The sequence below is a fragment of the Pristiophorus japonicus genome, unplaced genomic scaffold (genome assembly GCF_044704955.1).
Source record: "Pristiophorus japonicus isolate sPriJap1 unplaced genomic scaffold, sPriJap1.hap1 HAP1_SCAFFOLD_29, whole genome shotgun sequence".
Classification (NCBI taxonomy): Eukaryota; Metazoa; Chordata; class Chondrichthyes; family Pristiophoridae; genus Pristiophorus; species Pristiophorus japonicus.
In genome coordinates this window covers 11,068,188-11,080,988 of record NW_027252668.1, presented here as the reverse complement: position 1 = coordinate 11,080,988, position 12,801 = coordinate 11,068,188, and positions in this window count along the sequence as shown.

Sequence of the window (12,801 nt, the reverse complement as noted above, 5' to 3'; positions counted from 1 at the left end):
TAAGGGGTGAACAATTGACTGGGTGTGTTTGGAGGATGTATGTGAATCTGTCGTTTCACAGGGGTCTAATCAGCTGTGATATTCATTCAAGTTTACGGCAGCTATCCTTATTTCAACCTGAAATATTTGCTCAGGTTTTGTGAAAGTGTAGGTTAAAAAATGCTTGTAAAACTGACCTCGTCTCTGAGCTTGAGACTAAGACAACAGCTCCCAGTTATAAACTGATATCAACACAGTCTGAATATGGATGCAATTCCGAGTTCAGGTTTCTGGGGAGCTCGCTCGAACATCTCGCTCACACTCCTGTGTCTGGGGAGATCCTTTTCACCATCTCTCTCACCTCAGTATCTAGAGAGGTTCCTTTAAACCATCTCAAAGTACTGTATCCTAGGAGGTCCCTCTAACCCCTCTCACACTCCTGTGTCTGGGGAGGACCCTCTAACCCCTCTATCGCACTACTGTATCTGGGGAGGTTCTTCTAACGACTGTCTCACACACTCCTGTATCTGGGGAGGTCCCTCTAACACGTCTCTCACACTCCTGTATCTGGGGAGGTTCCTCTAACCCCTCTCTCACACTACTGTAACTGGGGAGGTCCCTCCATTCCCCCTCTCACAGTCCTGAATCTGGGGAGGTCGCTCTAACCCCTCTTTCACACTCCTATATCTGGGGAGGTCCCTCTAACCCCTCTCTCACACTCCTATATCTGTGGATGTCATTCTAACCCCTCTCTCACACACTCCTGTATCTGTGGAGGTCCCTCTAACCGTTCTCTCACACTCCTGTATCTGGCGAGTTCCCTCTAACAACCCCTCTCACACTCCTATATCGGGGAAGGTCCCTCTAACCCCTCTCTCACACTCCTGTATCTGTGGGTGTCCCTCTAACCCATCTGTCACACTCCTGTATCTGGGGAGGTCCCTCTAACCCTTCTCTCACACTTCTGTATCTGGGGAGGTCCCTCAAAAGACTCTCTCACACTCCTGTATCTGGGGAGGTCCCTCTAACCCCTCTCGCACACTCCTGTATCTTGGTAGGTCCCTCTAAACCCTCACACTCCTGTATCTGGGGAGGTCCCTCGAACCCCTCTATCACACTCCTGTATCTGGGGAGGTCCCTCAAAACACTCTCTCACACTCCTGTATCTGGGGAGGTCCCTCTAACCCCTCTCGCACACTCCTGTATCTTGGTAGGTCCCTCTAAACCCCCACACTCCTGTATCTGGCGAGTTCCCTCTAACAACCCCTCTCACACTCCTATATCGGGGAAGGTCCCTCTAACCCCTCTCTCACACTCCTGTATCTGTGGAGGTCCCTCTAACCCATCTGTCACACTCCTGTATCTGGGGAGGTCCCTCTAACCCTTCTCTCACACTTCTGTATCTGGGGAGGTCCCTCAAAACACTCTCTCACACTCCTGTATCTGGGGAGGTCCCTCTAACCCCTCTCGCACACTCCTGTATCTTCGTAGGTCCCTCTAAACCCTCACACTCCTCTATCTGGGGAGGTCCCTCGAACCCCTCTCTCACACTCCTGTATCGGGGTAGGTCCCTCTAACCCCTCTCTCACACTCCTGTATCTGGCGAGTTACCTATAACCCCCACTCTCACACTCCGATATCTGGGGAGGTCTCTCTGACCTCTCTCTCACACTCCTATATCTGGGGAAGTCCCTCTAACCCCTCTTTCACACATTCCTATATCTGGCGAGGTCCCTGTAACCCCTCTCTCACCCACTCCTCTATCAGGGGAGGTCCCTCTAACCCCTCTCTCACACTCCTGTATCGGGGTAGGTCCCTCTAACCCCTCTCTCACACTCATGTATCTGGGGAGGTCCCTCTAACCCATATGTCACACTCCTGTATCTGGGGAGGTCCCTCTAACTCCTCTCGCACACTCCTGTATCTTGGTAGGTCCCTCTAAACCCTCACACTCCTGTATCTGGGGAGGTCCCTCGAACCCCTCTATCACACTCCTGTATCTGGGGAGGTCCCTCTAACCCCTCTCTCACACTCCTGTATCTCGGCAGGTCCCTCTAATCCCGCTCTCACACTCCTGTATCTCGGGATGTCCCTCTAACCCCTCTCTCACTCTCCTGTATCTGGGGAGGTCCCTCTAACCCCTCTCTCACACTCCTGTATCTGGGTAGGTCTCTTAAACCACTCTCTCACACTCCTGTATCTCGGGAGGTCCCTCTAACCCCTCTCTCACACTCCTGTATCTGGGGACGTTCCTTTAACCCCTCTCTCACACTCCTGTATCTGGGGATGTCCGTCTAACCACTCTCTCACACTCCTGTATCTGGGGAAGTTACTCTAACCCCACTCTCACACTCCTGTGTCTGGAAAAGTGCCTGTAACCCCTCTCTCACACTCCTGTATCTGGGGAAGTCGCTCTAATCTCTCTCTCACACTCCTGTATCTGGGGAGATCCCTCTAACCCCTCACTCTCCTCTATCTGGGGTGGTCTCTCTAACCCCTCTCTCACACTCCTGTGTCTGGGGAGGTCCCTCTAACCATTCTCTCACACTCCTATATTTAGGGAGGTCCCTCTAACCCCTCTCTCGCACACTCCTGTACCTCGGGAGGTGCATCTAACCCCCCATCCCACTCACACACTCCGGTATCTGGAGATTTCCCTCTAACCGTTCTCTCACACTCCTGTATTTGGTGAGCTCCCTCTAACCTCTCTCTCACACTCCTGTAGCTGGGGAGGTCCCACTAACCCCTCTCTCACACATCAATATCTGGATATCTCCCTCTAACCCCCCTCTCACATTCCTGTATCTGGCGAGGACCCTCTAACCATCTCTCGCACTCCTATATCTGGGGAGGTCCCGCTGACCCCGCCTGCACACTGCTGTATCTAGCGATGTCCCTCTAACCCCTCTCTCACACTCCTGCATCTGCGGACGTCCCTTTTAATCAGTGAGCTAGTGCCCATTTTACTGTACACAGCAAGAATACTTGCATGGACCTGTATCAGGTTGAGGTTAGTGATTTGCTTGAGGGAGGAGAGAATGAGCAAGGAGCTGTGATTCCATAATAGCTATTGTGAATACCTCTCTTGCTATTTCCCTGGTATTGTGGACAGTAAGGGGTGAACAATTGACTGGGTGTGATGGAAGATGTATGTGAATCTGTCGTTTCACAGGGGTCTAATCAGCTGTGATAATCATTCAAGTTTACGGCAGCTATCCTTATTTCAACCTGAAATATTTGCTCAGGTTTTGTGAAAGTGTAGGTTAAAAAATGCTTGTAAAACTGACCTCGTCTCTGAGCTTGAGACTAAGACAACAGCTCCCAGTTATAAACTGATATCAACACAGTCTGACTCTGGACCCAAATTCCGAGGTCAGGTTTCTGGGGTGCTCGCTCGAAAATCTCGCTCACACCCCTGTGTCTGGGGAGGTCCATTTCACCATCGCTCTCACCTCAGCATCTAGAGAGGTTCCTTTAACCCATCTCTCACACTCCTGTATCTGGGGAGCTCCTCTAAACCCTCTCTCACACTCCTGTATCGAGGGAGGTCCCTCTAACCCCTCTCTCACACTCCTGTATCTAGGGCGGTCCGTCGAGCCCCTCACACTCCTGTATCTGGGGAGGTCCCTCTATCCCCTCTCTCACACTCCTGTATCTGGGGAGGTAACTCTAACCCCTCTCTCACACTCCTGTATCTGGGGAAGTCCCTCTAACCCCTCACACTCCTGTGTCTGGGGAGGTCCCTCTAACCCCTCTCTCACACTACTGTATCTGGGCAGGTCCCTCTAACACCTCACTCACACTCCTGTATCTGGGGAGGTCCCTCTAACCCCTCTCTCACACTCCTGTATCTGGGGAGGTCCTTCTAATCCCTCTCTCACACTCATGTATCTGGGGAGGTCCCTCTAACCCCTCTCTCACACTCCTGTATCTGGGTAGGTCCCTCTAACCACTCAAACTCCTGTATCTGGGGAGGTCCCTCTAACCCCTTTCTCACACTCCTGTATCTGGGGAAATCCCTCTAACCCCTCACACTCCTGTCTCTGGGGAGGTCTCTCAAACCCCTCTCTCACACTCCTGAATCTCGGGAGGTCCCTCTAACCCCTCTCTCACACTCCTGTATTTGGAAAAGTGCCTCTAACCCCTCTCTCACACTCCTGTATCTGGAGAGCTCCCTCGAACCATCTCTCACATTAAAGTATCTGGGGAGGACCCTCTAACCTCTCACTCACACTCCTGTATCTGGGGAGATCCCTCTAAACACTCTGTCACTCTCCTGTATCTGGGGAGGTCCCTCTAATTCCTCTCTAACACTCCTTTATCTTGGGAGGTCCCTCTAACCCCTCACACTCCTATATCTGGGGTGGTCCCTCTAACCCCTCTCTAACACTCCTGTATCTGGAGAGGTCCCTCTATCCCTTCTCTCTCACTCCTATATCTTGGAAGGTCCCTCCAGCCCCTCTCTCACATCTCCTGTACCTCGGTAGTTCCATCTAACCCCCCCCCCCCCCGTCTCACACACCAGTATCTGGATAGCTCCCTCTAACCCCCCTCTCACATTCCTGTATCTGGGGAGGACCCTCTAACCATCTCTCGCACTCCTATATCTGGGGAGGTCCCGCTGACCCAGCCTGCACACTCCTGTATCTAGCGATGTCCCTCTAACCCCTCTCTCACACTCCTGCATCTGCGGACGTCCCTTTTAATCAGTGAGCTCGTGCCCATTTTACTGTACACAGCAAGAATCCTTGCATGGACCTGTGTCAGGTTGAGGTCAGTGATTTGCTTGAGGGAGGAGAGAATGAGCAAGGAGCTGTGATTCTATAATAGCTATTGTGAATACCTCTCTTGCTAGTTCCCTGGTATTGTGGACAGTAAGGGGTGAACAATTGACTGGGTGTGTTTGGAGGATGTATGTGAATCTGTCGTTTCACAGGGGTCTAATCAGCTGTGATATTCATTCAAGTTTACGGCAGCTATCCTTATTTCAACCTGAAATATTTGCTCAGGTTTTGTTAAAATGTAGGTTAAAAAATGCTTGTAAAACTGACCTCGTCTCTGAGCTTGAGACTAAGACAACAGCTCCCAGTTATAAACTGATATCAACACAGTCTGAATATGGATGCAATTCCGAGTTCAGGTTTCTGGGGAGCTCGCTCGAACATCTCGCTCACACCCCTGTGTCTGGGGAGATCCTTTTCACCATCTCTCTCACCTCAGTATCTAGAGAGGTTCCTTTAAACCATCTCTCAAAGTACTGTATCCTAGGAGGTCCCTCTAACCCCTCTCACACTCCTGTATCTGGGGAGGTCCCTCTTAACCCTCTGTCACACTCCTGTATCTGGGGAGTTCCCTCTAACCCCTCTCTCACACTCCTGTATCTGGGGAGGTCCCTCTAACCCCTCTATCACACTCCTGTATCTGGGGAGGTTCTTCTAACCACTGTCTCACACTCCTGTATCTGGGAAAGTGTCTCTAACCCCTATCTATCACTCCTGTATCTGGGGAGGTCCCTCTAACTCCTCTCTCACACTCCTGTATCTGGGGAGGTCCCTCTAACCCCTCTATCACACTCCTGTATCTGGGGAGGTTCTTCTAAACCCTCTCTCACACTACTGTAACTGGGGAGGTCCCTCCATTCCCCCTCTCACAGTCCTGAATCTGGGGAGGTCGCTCTAACCCGTCTTTCACACTCCTATATCTGGGGAGGTCCCTCTAACCGCTCTCTCGCACTCCTATATCTGGGGATGTCCCTCTAACCCCTCTCTCACACACTCCTGTATCTGTGGAGGTCCCTCTAACCGTTCTCTCACACTCCTGTATCTGGCGAGTTCCCTCTATCAACCCCTCTCACACTCCTGTATCGGGGAAGGTCCCTCTAACCCCTCTCTCACACTCCTGTATCTGTGGAGGTCCCTCTAACCCATCTGTCACACTCCTGTATCTGGGGAGGTCCCTCTAACCCTTCTCTCACACTTCTGTATCTGGGGAGGTCCCTCAAAACACTCTCTCACACTCCTGTATCTGGGGAGGTCCATCTAACCCCTCTCGCACACTCCTGTATCTTGGTAGGTCCCTCTAAACCCTCACACTCCTGTATCTGGGGAGGTCCCTCGAACCCCTCTATCACACTCCTGTATCTGGGGAGGTCCCTCTAACCCCTCTCTCACACTCCTGTATCGGGGTAGGTCCCTCTAACCCCTCTCTCACACTCCTGTATCTGGCGAGTTCCCTATAACCCCCACTCTCACACTCCGATATCTGGGGAGGTCTCTCTGACCACTCTCTCACACTCCTATATCTGGGGAAGTCCCTCTAACCCCTCTTTAACACATTCCTATATCTGGGGAGGTCCCTGTAACCCCTCTCTCACCCACTCCTGTATCAGGGTAGGTCACTCTAACCCCTCTCTCACACTCCTGTATCGGGGTAGGTCCCTCTAACCCCTCTCTCAGACTCATGTATCTGGGGAGGTCCTTCTAAACACACTCTCACACTCCTGTATCTGGGGAGGTCCCTCTAACCCCTTTCTCACACACCTGTATCTGGGGAGGTCCCTCTAAACCCTCACACTCCTGTATCTGGGGAGGTCCCTCTAACCCCTCTCACACTCCTGTATCTGGTGAGGTCCCTCTAACCCATCTCTCACACACCAGTATCTGGGGAGGTCCCTCTAACCCCTCTCTCACACTCCTGTATCTAGCTAGGTCCCTCTAACCCCTCACACTCCTTTATCTGGGGAGGTCCCTCTAACCCATCTCTCACACACCTGAATCTGGGGAGGTCCCTCTAACCCCTCTCTCACACTCCTATATCTCGGCAGGTCCCTCTAATCCCGCTCTCACACTCCTGTATCTCGGGATGTCCCTCTAACCCCTCTCTCACTCTCCTGTATCTGGGGAGGTCCCTCTAACCCCTCTCTCACACTCCTGTATCTGGGTAGGTCTCTCAAACCACTCTCTCACACTCCTGTATCTCGGGAGGTCCCTCTAACCCCTCTCTCACACTCCTGTATCTGGGGACGTCCCTTTAACCCCTCTCTCACACTCCTGTATCTGGGGATGTCCGTCTAACCACTCTCTCACACTCCTGTATCTGGGGAAGTTACTCTAACCCCACTCTCACACTCCTGTGTCTGGAAAAGTGCCTCTAACCCCTCTCTCACACTCATGTATCTGGGGAGGGCGCTCTAATCCCTCTATCACACTCCTGTATCTGGGGAGGTCCCTCTAACCCCTCACTCTCCTCTATCTGGGGTGGTCCCTCTAACCCCTCTCTCACACTCCTGTGTCTGGGGAGGTCCCTCTAACCATTCTCTCACACTCCTATATCTAGGGAGGTCCCTCTAACCCCTCTCTCGCACACTCCTGTACCTCGGGAGGTGCATCTAACCCCCCATCCCACTCACACACTCCGGTATCTGGAGATTTCCCTCTAACCGTTCTCTCACACTCCTGTATTTGGTGAGCTCCCTCTAACCTCTCTCTCACACTCCTGTAGCTGGGGAGGTCCCACTAACCCCTCTCTCACACATCAGTATCTGGATATCTCCCTCTAACCCCCCTCTCACATTCCTGTATCTGGCGAGGACCCTATAACCATCTCTCGCACTCCCATATCTGGGGAGGTCCCGCTGACCCCGCCTGCACACTGCTGTATCTAGCGATGTCCCTCTAACCCCTCTCTCACACTCCTGCATCTGCGGACGTCCCTTTTAATCAGTGAGCTAGTGCCCATTTTACTGTACACAGCAAGAATACTTGCATGGACCTGTGTCAGGTTGAGGTTAGTGATTTGCTTGAGGGAGGAGAGAATGAGCAAGTAGCTTTGATTCCATAATAGCTATTGTGAATACCTCTCTTGCTATTTCCCTGGTATTGTGGACAGTAAGGGGTGAACAATTGACTGGGTGTGATGGAAGATGCATGTGAATCTGTCGCTTCACAGGGGTCTAATCAGCTGTGATATTCATTCAAGTTTACGGCAGCTATCCTTATTTCAACCTGAAATATTTGCTCAGGTTTTGTGAAAGTGTAGGTTAAAAAATGCTTGTAAAACTGACCTCATCTCTGAGCTTGAGACGAAGACAACAACTCCCAGTTATAAACTGATATCAACACAGTCTGACTCTGGACGCAAATTCCGAGGTCAGGTTTCTGGGGTGCTCGCTCGAAAATCTCGCTCACACCCCTGTGTCTGGGGAGGTCCATTTCACCATCGCTCTCACCTCAGCATCTGGAGAGGTTCCTTTAACCCATCTCTCACACTCCTGTATCTGGGGAGCTCCTCTAAACCCTCTCTCACACTCCTGTATCGAGGGACGTCCCTCTAACCCCTCTCTCACACTCCTGTATCTAGGGCGGTCCGTCGAGCCCCTCACACTCCTGTATCTGGGGAGGTCCCTCTATCCCCTCTCTCACACTCCTGTATCTGGGGAGGTAACTCTAACCCATCTCTCACGCTCCTGTATCTGGGGAAGTCCCTCTAACCCCTCACACTCCTGTGTCTGGGGAGGTCCCTCTAACCCCTCTCTCACACTCCTGTATCTGGGGAGGTCCCTCTAAAACCTCACTCACACTCCTGTATCTGGGGAGGTCCCTCTAACCCCTCTCTCACACTCCTGTATCTGGGGAGGTCCTTCTAATCCCTCTCTCACACTCATGTATCTGGGGAGGTCCCTCTAACCCCTCTCTCACACTCCTATATCTCGGCAGGTCCCTCTAATCCCGCTCTCACACTCCTGTATCTCGGGATGTCCCTCTAACCCCTCTCTCACTCTCCTGTATCTGGGGAGGTCCCTCTAACTCCTCTCTCACACTCCTGTATCTGGGTAGGTCTCTCAAACCACTCTCTCACACTCCTGTATCTCGGGAGGTCCCTCTAACCCCTCTCTCACACTCCTGTATCTGGGGACGTCCCTTTAACCCCTCTCTCACACTCCTGTATCTGGGGATGTCCGTCTAACCACTCTCTCACACTCCTGTATCTGGGGAAGTTACTCTAACCCCACTCTCACACTCCTGTGTCTGGAAAAGTGCCTCTAACCCCTCTCTCACACTCATGTATCTGGGGAGGGCGCTCTAATCCCTCTATCACACTCCTGTATCTGGGGAGGTCCCTCTAACCCCTCACTCTCCTCTATCTGGGGTGGTCCCTCTAACCCCTCTCTCACACTCCTGTGTCTGGGGAGGTCCCTCTAACCATTCTCTCACACTCCTATATCTAGGGAGGTCCCTCTAACCACTCTCTCGCACACTCCTGTACCTCGGGAGGTGCATCTAACCCCCCATCCCACTCACACACTCCGGTATCTGGAGATTTCCCTCTAACCGTTCTCTCACACTCCTGTATTTGGTGAGCTCCCTCTAACCTCTCTCTCACACTCCTGTAGCTGGGGAGGTCCCACTAACCCCTCTCTCACACATCAGTATCTGGATATCTCCCTCTAACCCCCCTCTCACATTCCTGTATCTGGCGAGGACCCTATAACCATCTCTCGCACTCCCATATCTGGGGAGGTCCCGCTGACCCCGCCTGCACACTGCTGTATCTAGCGATGTCCCTCTAACCCCTCTCTCACACTCCTGCATCTGCGGACGTCCCTTTTAATCAGTGAGCTAGTGCCCATTTTACTGTACACAGCAAGAATACTTGCATGGACCTGTGTCAGGTTGAGGTTAGTGATTTGCTTGAGGGAGGAGAGAATGAGCAAGTAGCTTTGATTCCATAATAGCTATTGTGAATACCTCTCTTGCTATTTCCCTGGTATTGTGGACAGTAAGGGGTGAACAATTGACTGGGTGTGATGGAAGATGCATGTGAATCTGTCGCTTCACAGGGGTCTAATCAGCTGTGATATTCATTCAAGTTTACGGCAGCTATCCTTATTTCAACCTGAAATATTTGCTCAGGTTTTGTGAAAGTGTAGGTTAAAAAATGCTTGTAAAACTGACCTCATCTCTGAGCTTGAGACGAAGACAACAACTCCCAGTTATAAACTGATATCAACACAGTCTGACTCTGGACGCAAATTCCGAGGTCAGGTTTCTGGGGTGCTCGCTCGAAAATCTCGCTCACACCCCTGTGTCTGGGGAGGTCCATTTCACCATCGCTCTCACCTCAGCATCTGGAGAGGTTCCTTTAACCCATCTCTCACACTCCTGTATCTGGGGAGCTCCTCTAAACCCTCTCTCACACTCCTGTATCGAGGGACGTCCCTCTAACCCCTCTCTCACACTCCTGTATCTAGGGCGGTCCGTCGAGCCCCTCACACTCCTGTATCTGGGGAGGTCCCTCTATCCCCTCTCTCACACTCCTGTATCTGGGGAGGTAACTCTAACCCATCTCTCACGCTCCTGTATCTGGGGAAGTCCCTCTAACCCCTCACACTCCTGTGTCTGGGGAGGTCCCTCTAACCCCTCTCTCACACTCCTGTATCTGGGGAGGTCCCTCTAAAACCTCACTCACACTCCTGTATCTGGGGAGGTCCCTCTAACCCCTCTCTCACACTCCTGTATCTGGGGAGGTCCTTCTAATCCCTCTCTCACACTCATGTATCTGGGGAGGTCCCTCTAACCCCTCTCTCACACTCCTGTATCTGGGTAGGTCCCTCTAACCACTCAAACTCCTGTATCTGGGGAGGTCCCTCTAACCCCTTTCTCACACTCCTGTATCTGGGGAAATCCCTCTAACCCCTCACACTCCTGTTTCTGGAGAGGTCTCTCAAACACCTCTCTCACACTCCTGAATTTCGGGAGGTCCCTCTAACCCCTCTCTCACACTCCTGTATTTGGAAAAGTGCCTCTAACCCCTCTCTCACACTCCTGTATCTGGAGAGCTCCCTCTAACCATCTCTCACATTAAAGTATCTGGGGAGGACCCTCTAACCTCTCTCTCACACTCCTGTATCTGGGGAGATCCCTCTAAACCCTCTCTCACTCGCCTGTATCTGGGGAGGTCCCTCTAATTCCTCTCAAACACTCCTGTATCTGGGGAGGTCCCTCTAACCCCTCACACTCCTATATCTGGGGTGGTCCCTCTAACCCCTCTCTCACACTCCTGTATCTGGAGAGATCCCTCTATCCCTTCTCTCTCACTCCTATATCTTGGGAGGTCCCTCCAGCCCCTCTCTCACATCTCCTGTACCTCGGCAGTACCATCTAACCCCCCCTCTCACACACCAGTATCTGGATAGCTCCCTCTAACCCCCCTCTCACATTCCTGTATCTGGGGAGGACCCTCTAACCATCTCTCGCACTCTATATCTGGGGAGGTCCCGCTGACCCCGCCTGCACACTCCTGTATGTAGCGATGTCCCTCTAACCCCTCTCTCACGCTCCTGCATCTGTGGACGTCCCTTTTAATCAGTGAGCTCGTGCCCATTTTACTGTACACAGCAAGAATCCTTGCATGGACCTGTGTCAGGTTGAGGTCAGTGATTTGCTTGAGGGAGGAGAGAATGAGCAAGGAGCTGTGATTCCATAATAGCTATTGTGAATACCTCTCTTGCTATTTCCCTGGTATTGTGGACAGTAAGGGGTGAACAATTGACTGGGTGTGTTTGGAGGATCTATGTGAATCTGTCGTTTCACAGCGGTCTAATCAGCTGTGATATTCATTCAAGTTTACGGCAGCTATCCTTATTTCAACCTGAAATATTTGCTCAGGTTTTGTGAAAGTGTAGGTTAAAAAATGCTTGTAAAACTGACCTCGTCTCTGAGCTTGAGACTAAGACAACAGCTCCCACTTATAAACTGATATCAACACAGTCTGAATATGGATGCAATTCAGAGTTCAGGTTTCTGGGGAGCTCGCTCGAACATCTCGCTCACACTCCTGTGTCTGGGGAGATCCTTTTCACCATCTCTCTCACCTCAGTATCTAGAGAGGTTCCTTTAAACCATCTCTCAAAGTACTGTATCCCAGGAGGTCCCTCTAACCCCTCTCACACTCCTGTATCTGGGGAGGTCCCTCTAAACCCTCTGTCACACTCCTGTATCTGGGGAGTTCCCTCTAACCCCTCTCTCACACTCCTGTATCTGGGGAGGTCCCTCTAACCCCTCTATCACACTCCTGTATCTGGGGAGGTTCTTCTAACCACTGTCTCACACTCCTGTATCTGGGAAAGTGTCTCTAACCCCTATCTATCACTCCTGTATCTGGGGAGGTCCCTCTAACCCCGCTCTCACATCCCTGTATCTGGGAGGTCCCTCTAACACGTCTCTCACACTCCTGTATCTGGGGAGGTTCCTCTAACCCCTCTCTCACACTACTGTAACTGGGGAGGTCCCTCCATTCCCCCTCTCACAGTCCTGAATCTGGGGACGTCGCTCTAACCCCTCTTTCACACTCCTATATGTGGGGAGCTCCCTCTAACCCCTCTCTCACACTCCTATATTTGGGGAGGTCCCTCTAACCCCTCACTCATACACTCCTGTATCTGTGGAGGTCCCTCTAACCCTTCTCTCACACTCCTGTATCTGGCGAGTTCCCTCTAACAACCCCTCTCACACTCCTGTATCGGGGAAGGTCCCTCTAACCCTTCTCTCACACTCCTGTATCTGTGGAGGTCCCTCTAACCCATCTGTCACACTCCTGTACCTTGGGAGGTCCCTCTAACCCTTCTCTCACACTTCTGTATCTGGGGAGGTCCCTCAAAACACTCTCTCACACTCCTGTATCTGGGGAGGTCCCTCCAACCCCTCTCGCACACTCCTGTATCTTGTTAGGTCCCTCTAAACCCTCACACTCCTGTACCTGGGGAGGTCCCTCTAACCCCTCTCTCACACCACTGTATCTGGCGAGTTCCCTATAACCCCCACT